The sequence below is a fragment of the Nelumbo nucifera genome, chromosome 1 (genome assembly GCF_055504915.1).
Source record: "Nelumbo nucifera cultivar China Antique chromosome 1, China Antique-T2T, whole genome shotgun sequence".
In the NCBI taxonomy this organism is placed as follows: Eukaryota; Viridiplantae; Streptophyta; class Magnoliopsida; order Proteales; family Nelumbonaceae; genus Nelumbo; species Nelumbo nucifera.
The window spans coordinates 76,399,590-76,418,166 of NC_142649.1; positions in this window are offsets into that span (position 1 = coordinate 76,399,590).

Genomic DNA, 18,577 nt, shown 5'->3' on the forward strand with positions numbered 1-18,577 from the left:
CTATGCAAATGGGCAAAAGGCGTTCTACCCGATTCACGCAGTTAATGTTTTTTTGGGAAATTGGTTCCCAGTTTTTGGGGGATTGATCTGAAATTAAATCTTTATAAATTTGATATATATTTAGAATTGTTCTATATATTTTTCTTAATTTTTGGGCTGTTCGTATAGTGGAGATCAAATTCTTTAATGGCGCAAGAAATCTACGCACCTATTGTTCTATTAATTCTTGGTCTGTAATTAATTTTTTTTTTTAATTTTAGACGGAGTGTATAGGAATTTAAATATGATGTAATATTAATAGAAAAATAGGTTTTCTATTTTATTCCATTTAATGATGAAGTAGATTGCGCAGAGGAGAATTTTTCGCAAATATGGGTTCAGCCATCTACATTTGCAGTTTTGGAAACTGCATATTGCGATCTAATCTTTGTTTTGTAGGGTAGCAGTCTTACGAACAGCCCTCCTACTAATTCTTGATTGTCTTGTATCAGTAATTTAATTTCATATTATCTTTCTTGAATTAAATCTTGAATTAAAAATCAAACCCTAGACCCATTCGAACCAGATTGGACCAAACTGGTTGGACCGAATCTGTGGTTCGATGGGGGCTGTTCTCAGCCCTAAAATTTCACATATGGGTCCAGGAATTAATGATTAATTGCAAGATGCAATTCAGCCCGCATCTGTAAAACCCGGTTTTAATCTGTTAAACCTATGATTCTATGGCCATTTTTTTCAAAGAGATGCAATTTGGTTTGAGATTATAGGTTATTAGTTTGTTACTAGCTTGTTATCTACCGTGAAATCTGTATCATTTTTGGGATTTATTGTAGGTTATTAGTTTGTTAAATACTCTGTTTATTGGATCATTTTTCAATGAGTAGAAGGAATGAATTGTTTGACAAGATGAACCAATTTTTTGGTGAGAAATGAATAACATTGTGTGATGGATAACAGTGTTCACGGCCAATGCTTTGTGTTCATTTTTTTCCTTTTTAATGAATACCATGGTGTCTACGACAAATTATTGGTCTTGATGCTTTGTTTTGAATATTGGGATGAATACAAACCAAATTTTGTGCTGATTTTGGTGGTGATACAAACCAATTTTGGGATTAATGTTGTTTATAAGTAACAGGGTATACACAACCGAGTTTATAGGATGAGTAGTGGTAAGCTCTATTAAAAGTTGTCAAATGAAATTGATGAGGATCATGGTGTTGTACTATTATTATCATCACAAAACAAGAAAGGTTGTTCGAATCGGTTTAAGGGTTTAATTGTTCTTATGTATAATTGCCAATTTCATTTTGATTGCTACAATGTATTAGAGTTACTGAAGGGATATACAAATACTCTCTCTCTCTATATATATGTTCTCTTCCCATCCTGATCTTTCTCATCCTATCCTTTCTCGGCAATAAAACGGACCATAAAGATTGGTTGAACAATGTTGAGCATATACAATGACAGTTACGTGTTTGGGGAATACCATTTAGATATTTACAAAAAAGTTTGGTAAATAAATTTTAGTTCTTTTACAAAATTAATGACCATGTTTGGTCATTTGACAAAATCAGTTATGTTTTTAAAATATTGACAAAAACAGTTATATTTTTTAGGACAAAATTGCCCTCAACTAAAATAATTGTGCAAGCATAATTCAACTTCTTCTTCCTTTCAAAACCCATGAAATCGGCTATTCACCTATGATTTTCAATTAAACCTAATGCACTTTTCACCATTAGCAATATGCCCAACCACACGTCAAATGTAGAGAAAATCATGGAATGATGATACTGTAATCACAAATTAAATCTAATTTAATTTCGTGACCCAAATAATGATACCAGATACTTGGATTCTTGTATATTGTTAGTATTCTATCAAAATTACTATCCTAGAATTAAGGAGAGATAGTTCTATCACAATTAGTATCCTATCTTTATCTCCTTAATTCTAGGAGAGATAGTCCTATCGAAAATTGGTGTACATATCTTGCTTGTATTCTAACTTAGGTAGCCGATCTTGTATCCCTAGCTCTATTATAAATAAGGGCTGTAACATGTTGAATGATATCAAGAAATATTATTTTCTCTATCTGTCTTCTTGGTTTCTTCGTATCATGGTATCAAAGCCTCCAATCTGCTGATGCTTCTGTCGTCCATAGCATCGAACATCACATCACGGCAATAGCTTGTAAATCCCACCAGACTGCTTAGGAGCAACACCACCCTATCGTGTCCATCTGAGCTCTCCAAATCAATCTCCTCGTCCAAGAATTTGATCTCGTCATTGCACTCATTCCAGCTTTGGATCTGGAGATGGTCCAGAACACGCCTGAGATCATTGAGGTTGGGCAAAACCCTGTTTGCAAATTGATTTAGAATCGAAAGGACACTCCTGGCGGCGAGTTTGTCATCTGGGTCGACATCAAATTTTGCCTTGTGCGTCTCTTCCGGATTCATTCGATCTCTACTTCTTCGAGCTCCATATTGCCTTACAAAAGTTCCGGTATATATTAAAAGACTGCACCCATGAAGCTCTTTCTCTTGGGTGTTGTCTACTTCGAATGAAGTGCATTAGAAGTCATACTTTCTCTGTAATTTCTGAGATTGATTTGGTGATTCTCTAAGGACTGTTTCGATCAGTCTTCTTTCGGGCTGTTTTCTAGTAAAGGGCAAGTACCAGGCTGGTGTTTGCTTCATAGGAACGAGCAAAATTCCAGTGGCTTGCATCTGGTGAAGCTTCTTGACACCGGTCAGTATTAAGATTTTCCCGTGATTTGTGTTGCTCCAAAGATCTGTGCTTCTCCTCATGGATTCATCTGAAGCTGCTCAACATATCTCTCATCCCATCACTATTACATTCGATGGCTCAAATTATGATTTATGGTCCCAAGAGATGTGCAGTTTCCTCAAGGGACGCCTTCTATGGCGATATGTGACTGGTGAGATTCCCAAACCTACTAAGATTGCTGATGAAACAGAAGATAAATTTGCTGAACGACTGGAAAAATGGGACGGGAAAAATCATCAAATATTGACATGGTTTCGCAATACTTGTATTGCAAGCATCAAGTTGGAATTTCACAGATATGACTCTCCTAAAGAGGTATGGGATTTCCTACATGCTCGTTATTCTATTTCTGATGATGTACATCAGTTTAAGCTCTATAGGCGTTTTCATCGTATGAAGCAGCAACCTGAACAGACCATTCACAGTTATGTCTCTGAATTACAAGTTCTTTGGGATCAGTTAGCACAGTGTGAACCTGAATGGGATAGTACCTCTGCAGCTACTACTTATTCTAAGCTCTGCAATCGCCAACGTGTTTGGCATCTTCTGATGACTCTCAGGGATGAGTATGAACCTATTAGTGGTACTCTACTTCATCGTAGCCCATTGCCTTCCCTTGAAGTTGTAATCAAAGATTTGCTTTCTGAAGAAACTCGAATAAAAATACTTCGAGATGAGTGATCCTTATTATCTCCTGATGTTGTTCTTGCTACTCCGGGTACGTCTGCTACTTCTTCAACTTCCTCTAAATCTTCAAAATGGACTTTCTGCAATTACTGCAAGAAGACTGGTGATACTATCTCTGAGTGCCACCGATTGCAAGCCAAAAAGGCATCTGGACAGAAGTCCTCATCCATGGGTTCTTAGGCTTCGAGTTCTACTGCAGCTGCTGCCACAGAGGATTCTTCTGATAACACCTCTTCAAAATTTTCTCTTAGAGAACTCCAAACCCTTCTTCACCAGCTCCAACCTGCTTCTGGTATGCCTTCTAATTCAGTCTTGTCCGTCACTCCAGGTACTACCTCATCATGGTATTTTGATTCTGCCTGTTGCAATCATATGACATCCAATTCATCCCTCTTTACTTCCAAGTCACATCCTTCTATTGCACCAATTGTTCATACTGCTGATAGTTCCACCTTAACTGTCAAAAGTGTAGGAACTATTTCAACACCTCGTTTATCACTTCCTAACACTTTTTTGGTACATCAATTATCTCTAAATCTTATATCTGTTGGATAATTATGTGAACTTGGTTTTAAAATACATTTCTCAAGTCGTGGTTGTACTGTGCAAGATCCACGGATAGGGAAGATGATTGGGACAGGCCGTAAGGTTGGGAGACTGTTTGAGCTATCATTTCTTCAATTACCATCCCTTGCTGCTGCTGTCACCTCTAGTGTCGGCATTCTCGCCTTGGTCGCATTTCTACATCTAGATTAGGATCTTTAATTTCTAATGGATGTTTGGGTCCTGTTAAAACAACCCACTTTGATTGTGTTTCATGTCCTCTTTCAAAACATCATGCTTTATCTTTTAATATAAGTGATTTTGTTTCTTCTGCACCTTTTGATCTTATTCATTCTGATATTTGGGGACCTTCGCCTCATAATACTATGGGTGGTTCGCGTTATTTTGTGATTTTCATTGGTGATTTCTCTCGATATACATAGATTTATCTCATGCATAATAAATCTGAATTACCTGCAATTTATATTCAATTTGCTACCATGATCAAAACTCAGTTTTCCTCTATCATCAAAATTTTTGGCACTGATAATGCCATGGAATATCGAGATTCTACCCTTATTCAATTTCTTTCATAAAATGGAACTATCATTCATAGATCTTGTCCCGGTACCTCTCAATAAAATGAATGCGCAGAACGAAAACATAGGCATATTCTTGATACTGTTCGAGCTCTTTTAATCTCTTCCTCTTGTCCTGAACGATTTTGGGGGGAATCAGCCCTCACTACGGTTTATACCATCAACTGCATTCTTCTCCTGTTATTGGTAACATTTCTCCTTATGAACGATTGTATGGCCATTGCCTTGATTACCAGTCTCTTCGTGTATTTGGTTGTGCTTGTTTTGTTCTATTACAACCTCATGAACATACCAAATTGGAACCAAAAGCACGTCTATGTTGTTTTCCCGGGTATGGTATTGAACATAAAGGATATCGGTGTTGGGATCCTCTTTCCCAACGACTTCGCATATCTCTTCATGTTACCTTTTGGGAACACAAAATGTTCTCAAGTCTCTCCCCATTTCGAGTTACCACAACATCTTCACATTTTATTTATTGATCCTACTATTTCGCTTTTTCCTGATGATTTTCCTACAGGTCCGACTACTTCTTCCTTTGATAGCTCTAATAGTACTGCACAACCTACAAATTCTCTGATTGCATCTACCTTGGCTATGGATCCTCCAGCTCTACCTTCTTCTGAGCCCTTGATTGCTCTTGATGAGTTCGAATCTGACCGTTCTGATGCTCCACTCTCCGTCGTTCTAGTAGGGTCACTAAACCTTATGTTCTTCTTTGTGATTTTCATTGTTATTCTACCATTGTATCTTTATACGAGCTTTGCACCTATCGTGAGGCTAGTACTGACCCTCTATGGAAGAAAGCAATGGCAAAAGAAATTCAAGCTCTTACAAGAACTCACACTTGGGATTTAGTTGACCTGCCTCTAGATAAATCCGTGATTGGTTGTAAATGGGTCTACAAAATCAAGACCTGGGCAGATGGTTCCGTTGAGAGGTATAAAGCTAGATTGGTAGCTAAAGGGTTCACACAGGAGTATGGCATTGATTATGAGGAGACTTTTGCCCCGGTTGCCCGTCTCACCTCTGTTCGCAATCTTATTACAATTGCTGCAGCTAAGCACTGACAGCTATTTCAGATGGATGTTAAGAATGCTTTTCTCAATGGTGATCTTTCTGAAGAGATTTATATGCAGCCCCCTCCTAGTTATGATCATCTCCCTAATCAGGTTTGTCGTCTCCGTAAGGCTCTATATGGACTTAAGCAGGCGCCTCGAGCATGGTTCTCCAAATTCAGCTCTACTATTTGTCAGTTTGGTTTTAAATCTAGCACTTATAATCATGCCTTGTTCATCCGTAAGACCTCTCAGGGTTGTGTATTTCTCCTCCTTTATGTGGATGACATGATCATTACTGGCGATGATTTGCAGGGCATTTCCGCTCTTAAGACTTTTCTTAGCAAGCTGTTTGAAATGAAAGATCTTGGTCGCCTCAATTATTTCCTAGGCGTTAAGGTCTCCTCCGACCAATCGGGATATTATCTGTCTCAGGCCAAGTATGCTACTGATCTTATTTCTCGTGCAGGACTCACTGATACTAAGACTGTTAACACTCCGATTGAGCCTAATGCCCATTTTACAGCCACTGACGGTACTCCTCTTAGTGACTACACCTTATATTAGCAACTAGTTGGCAGTCTTGTATACCTTATTGTTACTCGTTCTGATATTGCGTATGATGTTTATATTGTAAGTCAGTTCATGTCTGCCCCTCGCACTACTCATTATGTTGCTGTGCTTCGTATCATCCGTTATGTCAAGGGCACTTTGTTTCATGGACTTCACTACTCCAGTTCTTTCTCTCTTCAGTTGATCGCATACTCTGATGCTGATTGGGCCGGTCATCCTACTGATAGACGCTCCACTACTAGTTATTGCTTTTTTCTTGGAGATTCTCTTATATCTTGGTGTAGTAAGAAGCAAACGGTTGTCTCTCGTTCCAGTACTGAAGCTGAATATTGAGCTCTTGCTGACACTACCTCCGAGCTGTTATGGTTACGATGGTTACTCCATGACATGGGGCTTACTCATTCATCTGCAACCTCACTTTACTGTGACAATCGTAGCGCCATACAGATTGCCCACAATGATGTATTCCATGAGCGCACTAAGCATATTGAGACTGATTGTCACTTTATTCGTCATCATGTGCTCGAGGGTACTGTTTGCCTTATTCCTATCCCTTCCCAGGATCAATCTGCCGATATATTTACCAAATCTCATTCTCCTCTTCGCTTTCGTGCTCTAGTTGGCAAACTCCAGATGACTGATACATTACCATCTTGAGTTTGAGGGGGGATGTTAGTATTCTATCAAAATTACTTTCCTAGAATTAAGGAGAGATAGTTCTATCACAATTAGTATCCTATCATTATCTCCTTAATTCTAAGGGAGATAGTCCTATCGAAAATTGTTGTACATATCCTCCTTGTATTCTAACTTAGGTAGTCGACCTTGTATCCCTAGCTCTATTATAAATAAGGATTGTAACCTGTTGAATGATATCAAGAAATATTATTTTCTCTATCTGTCTTCTTGGTTTCTTTGTATCATATATAAAATTTATTTTTTAACTACAAATCTTAAATAAAATAAATGGTAAAATACAAAAGCCTCCCCTGAAGTTTCTAACAATAATAAAACCCTTCTCTGAAATTTAAAAAAAAATCAACAAACACCTCCCTTCCATCCATCACTAACTTAGACGGAAAACGTTAAGCCCATGCATCAATTTTTTTTTTCAAATACCCATTCTAACCTGGATACTGGTAGCATCTCTTCCAAGGCCAAGAACAGCAACGGAAGCTGGGGTTTGGGATTCTTTGGCTACTCTGCAAGGAATGAAAATTCTGTTTTGGAGATGAACCAGAGCAATGAGTGACCTTGTTGTCGCTCATATCACGGAGGACGTTACAAATGACAAGCTCCACTTGTTTATCAGAAGTATATATCAATCTGGTCTCATCGTGCGATTAGATATCACACATATCTTCCCTTCTTCCTCTTTAGCTTCCCCACTTGGCATTTCTTTGATTTATTCTTCTATAGTTGGGGAAGAAAATGATGCTTTCTTGAAGCTCATCTGTCATTACAGAGACAAGTGCATGATTGTGGTACCTATGGTTCCCGGAGTGTTGGGCGTTGGGTAAGTGTGTAAGTCTGCTAGGATGAGAGGGTCCGGTGTCTCTAAAGTTGGAGGTGAACCAGGCAAAGGTGCTGCCATCACTTTGTGGCTCGTGGACACCACCGTGGAGATGGACGACAGTGGGAACACCACTGTTCTTGGGAAAGGTAGTGGGGACAGTTCGATCCCATGAGAGTATGTGATTTTTAGGGAGATGATTTTGCCACATCACATAAGTTGGTACTCCTCAGAGTGTCTCAATCATGGGACCAGGATCAGTGGTGGTTATTCGAGAGAGTCTCGATTGTGGGACCGGGAGCAGTAGCGGCCATTTAAGAGGTCCCATACACAAATATTGTCATTGGAGGCAAGTTATGATGGAACTTCTGTAGTAAAGAATTAATCAAGAATTAATTCTTCTGTAGTAAAGAAGCAAGAGGGAGTATTGTGAATCAAGAATTAATCAGTATCCATTTCTTTTGATACATGCTGATGGTAAGACTTGAAGGAATGGAAAGGTGATATAGCATGGAATAACTGTAGAGCTTTGTTATTTGTGGGAGTTCATCAATTGCAGAGAAGCGGATACTTGTTGAAGATTAGTTGCTTCGGTTATCGGAGGAGGAGGAGGAGCCTATGCTTGGCTTACTAAAAATATTGGAGACGATTATAATGCTACTGTGATTGTGAGAGACAATAAAAATTTGTGGTTTTGATGTTTAACCCAGTTCGTGAAATCGGATAGCAAGGAGAAGGTGGAAGAGCCATTGATGTCGGTAAGTATTAGTTTTAGACCATACACGTGGATGAGTGTCGTCGATCTTTCCAAAAGATTCAATGCAAAAAACGCTCTGACATTAACAGGCGTAATTTCATAATTTTATAATTTTCCGTTAAGGGAAGTTTTTGTTGACTTTTTTAGAAGTTTAGGGAAGATGTTTGTTAAAATGAAATTAAAGGAAAAATTTTTATTATTATCAGAAATTTGAGGAGAGGTTTTTGTATTTTACCCAAAAATAAAAAAAGAATAGTTTAAGGGGGTGTTATTGTTTTTCTTGTTGCCGGTTCTAAAAACAAATCAAAATCATTTCACTTAAAAACAAATTATTTCTTAAAACAAAAAAACAAAAGATCACAATTTATACTTTATACCACACAATCTATACAGACACAGTCGAGGAAATACGAACAATTAACTTTTTTAACTCTATGATTTGGCCTGGTCTCCATGTTGACCTTGTTTCAAGACAATGTCAGTGGGCCAGAAACCACAAAGGCTGAGTGGAGGTTGCAGCTGGTGGGGTACTGATTACTGAACACTGTGGATTGGGCCGTGCAAAGAGCTCGGCCCGAGATCTCCTTCACTTAGGCTTTCATAAAAATGAAATAAAAAAAAAAAAAAAACAGAAATATCATGGATGGTTCCGATAGGTCAAAACTCTTATCATGCAATCTCACGTAAAAGAGTTTAACCACCGTGAATTTTGATAAATTCTGATCAATTAGTAATATGACATAGCATAAAATCTTAGTTGTAAGAGATCTAGACTTTCAAATGGGTTGGATTTGAATCGGATATATGTAGATCCAAATTTCATTGAATCGTTAATAGTCAGATTCAAATTCAATCTTATCCATTGGATTATGGATAATTCGAACATTGTATATTCTTAAATAATTAAACTAAAAATCATTAAAGTATTATATATTATTATTATTATTATTATATAACAGAAAGAGTGAGGCTTAGAAGAAAAAAGGGATTATAGCTGATAAAGGCAACTTTTAGGTCTTATTATCAATAAAAATAATATTTTTAAAATAATTTCTAGAATATGGTAACTTTTTTAAAAAAATATCAAAAAAGGGTAGAAACATTGTTCATCTTCTTCATCAATATCAAAAAAGGGTAGAAACATTATTCATCTTCTTCATCTTTTAGACCACCGAATAAATCTATCCACCTCTGGTATCTATCTTTCTCTTTTCTCCTCCTCCTTCCTCTTCTTTCTTCTTCTGCTTCTTGTTTTCTACATCTAAGTTTAGAGCAGAGATGATATGAGTTCTTTTTCTGAAACAATTAGAATACCACATGAAACATCATACCAATAAATCTTGTGGTTTGCTATTGTCTCCTCTTCGCTTCGCCAGCAGCGATTTATCCCCTGCTCCCTCATCTGCCTTTTGGCTTATGAACAATTCATCTGCCTTCCAAAGCTCAGCAAACTAGATCTGGACGAACGAATCCATTCTCAAACTAGAACCCTCTGCTTCAGATCCACCTCTACGCCCAAGATCGCTAAGATTGCTAGTCTTTCATGGCCATCGAAAGGAGGAGCTCCGTCCTCCTTCCCAACTTTGATGGAATGCATGGTCATCGAAAGAGCTTCGTCCACCTTCCCAATTCTAGATGATTCATTATTATTGTCAAAATTTTGAGTCAAAAAAGTAATTGGCAACATAATAAATAATTGGTAGGGACCAAAGAAGTCCAGATTCCCAACTCCAGGTAGTGCTCGACGAGGAAAAACAGAGACCATGCATTCCATCAAAGTGGTTTGAAGGTGGAAGGCGGGTGAAGCTCTTTCGTGGTGATCTTGGCGATGGTCATCAAAACTCCTATAGGTAGTGCTCAGCTCTAGACGCCGTTTTTTCATGGCATCCCCCTTCCCAACTTCAGGTAGTGCTCGATGATGAAGCTCTTTCATGGCCATCGAAAGGAGGAGGAGGAGGAGGAAAGAGAAAGATAGAGACCGGATGTGGGGAGATTTATTCGGTGGTCTGAAGGAAGAAGAAGATGAATAGTGTTTCTACCCTTTCTTTAATATTTTTTTTTTAAAAAAAAAAGTTACCCTACTCTAGAAATTATTTTAAAAATATATACTTTTATTGATAATAAGACCCAAAAGTTGCCCTTATCAGCTATAATCCACTCTAAGAGTTCATTCATTCAGGGGTGTATATAGACACTGCGATAACACCAAACTTTTACAACTTGCCAAATGGGCATAACTAATTAACAACTTGTAAATATTCTAGAAACAAGTTTTATTTATTTATTTATTTTTTAAACCTTATAAGAGAAATTCATTCATAGATGTAGAGGTGTCAATTGGACTAGATTTGATTCAACCTAATCCAATCCAATGTGAGGCCACTTACAAATGTGTTAGACCCAATCCAGTCCAAATCCAATAATAACCAAATCCAATCCAATCCAATCCATTAAAATGTAAATGGACTTGATTGGATCCAATCCAAACCAAACGAAAATATCAAAAATTATATAAAAATAGAACATATAAAAATTATAAAAACATATTAAAATGAAGAAAATCTGAAAATTACAAAAAAATATATCATTTTGGCATTGAAAGAGCACTTTTGTAAAAGTGCTTTCATAAAAGTACTTTGTAAAAGTCCTTTCGTAAAAGTAATTTTATAAAAGTACTTCCGTAGAAGTGTTTTTATAAAATTACTTTTGAAAAATTATTTTTATTTTTATAAAAGTACTTTCACAGAAGTGCTTTCGTAAAAGTGCTTTTATAAAAATGCTTTCATAAAGTACTTTTATAAAAGTAATTTCGTAGAAGTGCTTTTATAAAAGTACTTTCGTAAAATTGCTTTTGTAAAAGTGCTTTCGTAAAAGTTGTTTCATAAAAGTGCTTTTGTAAAAGTGCTTATATAAAAGCACTTTCATAAAAGTGCTTTCTTAAGTGTTATAAAAGTATTTCCATAAAGGTGCTTTTTTAAAAGTACTTCCGTAAAAGTGCTTTTATAAAAGTACTTCCGTAAAAGTTCTTATGTAAAAGTGATTTAATAAAAGTACTTTTGTAAAAGTGCTTTTATAAAATTGCTTTAGTAAAAATGCTTTCGTTAAAGTACTTTTCATAAAATTACTTTTATAAAAGTGCTTTGTAAAAGTGTTTTCGTAAAAGTGCTTTCGTAAAAGTACTTTCATAAAAGTGATTTTCTGCTGGTTTCAATTTTGATCTGTTTCAAATTAGATAATGGTTTGGCCTCATGATCAGATTATTGGAAATTTGGTTTAGGTCCAATTCAGACCAATAAGAATATGGACTAATTTATTTTGGATTGGCCCAATCCAATAATTATAATGGACCATTCAAATCCAATTGATAAGGTTTGGATCAGATTGGAGCCAATCCAAAACTGGTCATTGACACCCCTACATAGATGCTCAAATTATAATTTATAAGTCCACAATGCAATAAGCAAGAAAAGTGAACAATATATTTATCTATATATAAAAAACATATTAAACTTGCTAAAAAAATTGAGATAATCATGAACACCACGAAGGAACAGCCAGCTAACTGCCTCCAAAAGAGACCATTTCAGCAAGCGTACGACTCCCTCAACAACAAACCCAATTAAGGCGTATTATTTTATACGCATTTGTATTATATATTTATATATATACTTTTTTTCAAAATTTGAATGAATACAAATATAAATATATAGATTTATATATATTTGTACTATACATATTTACATTTACAGTCCTAAACGGAGCCTAATCAATTGCAAATCTTTTAATACCAGGGGAATTAGAGGAGTAAATTACGTATCATCATTAACCCCAAACTATGATAATATCAAGGAGAAATTCATGGCTCAAGTAGATTTAGGGGTCGTTTGATTGTACTTTTTAGAGGTCTGAATCAAGGTTCAAAATTCCACCACGTATTGGCCCGTATCAACTGATACATACCGCATCTTAAGGCTTTTAGCACAGGGAATGGTTCGAAATCAATCGTACCGTTCCTTTTCGTCGTGCCAAAGGCATATCGATGTCGTATCGGTGTTGTATCGAGGAGTTTCGGTCGTGTATCAGCCGATGCGCTACCGTATGCTGATACACAACGATTTTACTGTTGTTAAAACACAAATAGAAGTGATTTCGAAATAGGGCTTCTAAACCCATTTCAGAATCCCTCTTTCTTTCCTAAACCCTCCAAAAGGCCTTTTAACCTTTATAAAGACTCAAATCTTGTAAAAATTTGCCAAAAACATTTATAAATTTGCAAGATGTCAAGATTCAATAAGTTTTTTAAGGTTGTGTAAAACGGAGTGAAAATCAATATGTTTTTTCGTTTTTTTTACATTTTCAGCCAGTGTTAAAAACGAAAGGGGAAATAAATATGTTTTCGACAAGACCCCCCTTTTAACAAATGTTATGCATTTTTATTTTTTTAATATAAAAGATTTTTATTAAAGATAAAGAAAAAAATGAAATCCCCCTTCCTCCTTCCTCCTCTTAAGGAAGCTTACGCCTCATGCGTTCTAAATTATGCTTCACGCCTCTAGGTAGTGGAACACCACTATGTTTTAAAACATTGAATCATTGATATTTATTTTTTTAATTTTAGTTTACTTTTAGAATAAAATATGCAAAATAATTATTTCATCTATTATGTCCATAAATCCATTCAATTTTTTGTTACATATTTACTTTTCTTAATTTTAATTTAATTTTTAGAATAAAATATGCAAAATAATTATTTGAATAAAAATAAATAATTATTTAGTTTTTAGAAAATTAGAATAAAACATGCAAAATAATTACTTGATCTATTATGTCCATAATTAGATAGTATGTTTCTGTTCCCGATTTCCCATTTATTGATTATAATATGTTTTTTTTTCATAAAACCCACTAAAATGTGCTATTTTTATGCATAAATAGCTCATTTATGTCTTATATTTAGTGATATTGATGTTTATTTATAATTTATTAAGAGTATTTATAGCATTTCCATGTGTTTCCATGTGTATCATAATTTTTCGTCTGTATCTATGCGTATCCAAGGTGCATCCCGATACGTCTCTTAAATTTGCCTTTCCAATATGCATAGCATTTCCGATACTTTGAACCTTGGTCTGAATTTGAAAATTTTACTTTTCAGACATCACCCCTTCTTTGGTTTTACCTATTAAAATTGGTCTGAATCTTATTTTCAGATCTAAAAATAATAGACCTTAGGCTGTCTCTTAATGCGCTTAGACGTGTTTCATAGCCCGTGTGTAGACCAAAATATCCTTATAATTTGGAAATGAAGTGATTTACCCCTAATAACCCTAAACCTTGAAAACCTAAACATTCGACCTCTCTCTCTCTCTCTCGGTCTCTCTCTGCCCTGTCTTTCCACCACCGCCGCTGCAACTCTCTCTCTTCCCTTGTCTTCTCTTTCTTGCTCTCTCCCTCCCCTGTCTCCCCACCACCGCCACCGCCACTGCAACTTGCAATGACGGCTCTCTCTCTCTCCCCCTATCTTCTCTCTCTCTCTCTCTCTCTCTCTTTCTCTCTCCCCTGTCTTCCCACCATCGCCACCATCGCTGCAACATGTAGCAGCAGTGGTTCAATGAATAATAAGAATATTTTTATTAATTATTAATTATAAATTATTTTTATTAATGATTAATTATTTTAATATTTTTATTAAATTTATTTGTGTTATTTATTATTTATTAATTATTATTTTTTAATTAGTAATTTTTAATTATTTCATTAATTTTTAAAAATTATTTTAATTTTTTTGTGTAAATTATTAATTATTTTAATACTTTTATAGTCATTAATTATTATTATTTTTTAATTTTAATCGTTTTATTTATTAATTTATTATTTTTTATTTGTATTGTTTCAATATTATTTTGATGTGAAAAATTACTTTTATGAGATAATGCAAATTGAATTCAACATTTCCAAATAGTATATTTTAGGGGTAAAATAGTAAAATCAATAAATTTCAGATGGTAAAGGGTTGATCCAAAACAATCAAACTTATGGATTCAGATCCTCTAAAAAATAGAAAAGCATGTATGACTCTTTTCAGATTTCAGACACTTTTAATATTTTTTAACTTTTCAGATCTGAATTTTTAAATTTATCAAATACCACCTTAGAAAAATGAACTTCTCCTACAAATTAACTAGAACAAGTTATTGTTATAACTGTTTGTCTTCTAATAACTTGTTATAAAAATATCACAATTACATGGAATAACACATGCATAAAATCTACATAATTTTTTTTCTTCCAAAAAGATATATTTCCTTCCCCCATGTGCAATTATATTCACGAAACAAATAGTATTTTTTTTTTTTCTGAGGACGAATCAAATAGTATTAGCTTCTTCGTTACCAACAAAGAGTATATGGATATGATGGAACGAACACTACAACCAAAAGAGTATGTCGGGAATCAGAACGTTAGGTGACATTAGGACGTCATATTTGTAAGATTATTGTTCATGACCCACTTAAGCTGCTGTTAAGCATAACATGCAAGCCCTCATACTTTATTATTAATATGTTTTTTTGTATTTATTGTATTAGTAGTTTAGTATAACATCATACATTAACCATATATGATATAAGATATTTGGATTTAATTTTTATGACCTGCATCAAAATCATATAGATATATGACTAAGACTAAGAGTGAAGGTTGGACACGTGCCCCTAGTTTTCCGTATTCTTCAATTCTTGTATTGTAACAGGTGTCCTTTCATGTGTACTCTACATAGATGTAAATTTGTATCAATGGAACATTAAATTGCAGGAACCCAAATGGTTTAAGCTGCTCATGTGCTAAGGAGCCGTGTCGGTAAGATAAAAGTCGAAAGCAGCTCGGGTCTAAGACCATTTGTCTTTAAATCAGAGGATCTGAACCCAGCCTTCGATGGGGCCAAACTTGCAGATGAGCTAGAGACTAAGAAATAAGAAATAGCTTTGCGCATCATGAGAAGTGGAATATTTCAATTGGTAGGAACTAAAAGTTGTAAGAAGAATCTTGTAAAATTTATAAAGATAAACGAGATGGTTACAAATTTGCAATCCATGTGATCATAAGCAGACTTCTATGCTATTTATATATAAAGGGAATTTCAAATTAAGTGGGGACCCGTGCAACTGTAGGTCATGTAGCCGACGAGTTCTTGGGACTAGAGGATGTAACTAAGGGCCCCGTTTCTCAGATCCGTGCCACACCTTTAAATAATTATTAAGATATTTTGTTGTTCAAGCATTAAATACTAATAAGATGAATTTTTGTTCAAGCATTGATCATATTTTGTTGTTCAAATATAGTGTGGTTTTTACTATTAATTTAATTAATCATCTGAAGGGATATAAATTCGTAGCATAGAAATTATATAGTGAAAAGTGAATAAAAAAAAATTAAACACATTAAATACAAAGATTAAATGATTAGTATATAAGATAGCTACATTGATAAAAATTAAAGATGGTGTAGATGGATGATTCATTGAAAAGTTCCAACCATATACCTATGCTTCCCAATTCAAAACTTTTCATAGTTTAGGCAAATCTGCAATTATTGCAGTTAAGCCTCAAGACTTTTCCAAACCTAACAAATATTTACTTTTAGTCTTAAAATAACCCTAGGCCAGTAATAACCATCCTGTAGTCCATGATTCGTTCAAGCTCTACAGTTTGGAGTCAAAGCAAGTGGCCCTACATAATTTGGTGAATTGAGAAAATAAGTGCTTCCTTTTATGATTCAGCAGAATTAGTTTCATACTGGAACAAAACTTCTGATCAATCTGGAGAACCTTTAACTCTTCAGCCCCACAAATCAACCTAATGACCAAAAAATTAAACAATGTCCATTTTAGGTATTTGAAAATTGTACAAATCGGTTTTTGTTTTGCATATATCATGCAGGATGGTTTTGTCAGAGAAATAAACACGCACAGATGGGACTGACTGTTGATCTTCTTTTGCAGCCACTGTACTTTTGGTATATCATTACACCTTGAATATTCAATAAAGAATGGTAATACTTCAAAAAAAAAAAAAAAGAAAAGAAAAGAAAAGGACTCACCGCCATCTAGAAACTTTGAAATAAAATAGTCAAAAAATTATTTTTCATTGGTTTTTACTTTATTTTGGCACTAACTCGAAGCAACAGGCTTATTCTCATTGTCTAAGTGTTAAATAAATAAAGTTTAACAAGAAGACTAAAAATTAAATGCTCAATCAAATCCCAAAAATTAAATACAGCTGTCATTAACCCCTGTGATTGCATAAACAGCATAGAAGAATCTAATCCAATTAAAAGAAATAAACTTACCATTTGGGCACATTTCCCCTCTACTAAGGATCTCGTTATTAAGAAAAAACAAAACATGTAAAACAAGATGATGTACACAAGTATGCCCCCACCCTGCTTTGCAAAAAGATTTTCATATAAAAAAGCAAACTGAAAGCTATATTCTTAAAGTGCAAATGGCACATAAAGCAGGAATGCATTTTTCCCAAAATTTTATGAAAAGAGAATCTGAAGAGCTAATCTTATTTTGAAGGTTCTTGTGTTTCTTTCCTGCCATAAGCATCAATACAACACCACTATGTTCTAGATCAGTTTTCCTCTTTTGCTCAGGCCTATTCAAAAAGTTGAATTATTCTTACAACTTAATGCATGAATTCTTGTACAAATCCCATCTTCCTGGACTTATTTATACTGAACAGAAGACCTGCAAATGCCAACAGTGCATTAAATCCTACATTTTCCTTTTTTTTGCTGGGTGTTTTCTATAACTTTTATATAATTGTCTCATGATTGTTTAAGTAATATGCTTTTCTCCTTACTAAGTTCCCCCACCCCCTCTATCTGCAATGCAGCTAGGAAGATTTTAATGGGTTTGAATCTTTTGATGGTGCTTATTCAAAATGTTTTTGTATTTCAATTCCTAAATTTCCCCAAGTTATGAAACTTGAATTAGATCATGGTAACACCACCCTTGACCCTACAATTACAAGTGCTTATGTAACAATAGAAGAACCATTTAATTATTGAAAGTGCCAGGCTGAGTAGATCCTCTATTGATTGATGAATCTTCTTACACAACAAACAGAAGTAAAAGCTGTATCAAACCATGTATGTCAGCGGCCATCAAACCCTCTTGGTGAGCCACTGAGAAAATTAGTGAGCCACTGTGAAACCCTCTTAGATGATGACTGATTTAAGGCTGTAGTAGATTTGAAGATAATCAGTATAGACAATTAGATGAAAAGAGAGAGGCTAGAACATGGTCCATTGGAAAGTTAAACTATTCTTACAAATTATGTTCTAGATCAGCTTTCTTCTTTTGCTCAAGCCTATTCAAAAAGTTGAACTATTCTTACAAATTAGGGTACAAATTCTTGCACAAATCCCATCTTCTTGAACTTATTTATACTGAACAGAACTAGAAAGCTGTACAACAGAAAGTACTAGCTATTACATATCCAAAGTTGCTGAAATATTTGTCCCCTTAAAGTAAGCTTTTGCAAATTTTCCCCCAAGCCATCCTATCTAGTTCAGCAGTATCCAATACTGATTTTGTTCAGTAACTTGAGTCCAAAAGCATGCCCTTCCATAGGACCAGTACCCCTCTTTTAGACATTAATTTTAGTTAAACACTTGTCCAGAGACACAGCCCACACCAGAGGGCAAATGATTTGACTGAAAAAGACTATCAGCATTCTAATTCCAGTTCCAACTGTCATTACTATTCATCTCCACAGATTGGACTGAGACCAGCTCAAACAACTCAACAAATTTTGATAACTTTTCCTTCAACAGAATTTTGATTGAATGGCTCAATGCCTTTTCATTCTGATTTTCTTGAATATATAGCTGAATATATAGTAATTAAAGGCTGATTTGTCTCTACCTACAGCTATACTGATTTACAGAGATTTAAGGCTGATTTATCTCTACCTACAGCTATACAATCTTCTTATGGAAAGATAATATGAATAAAAAATAAATAGGCTGTACAAAATAAATG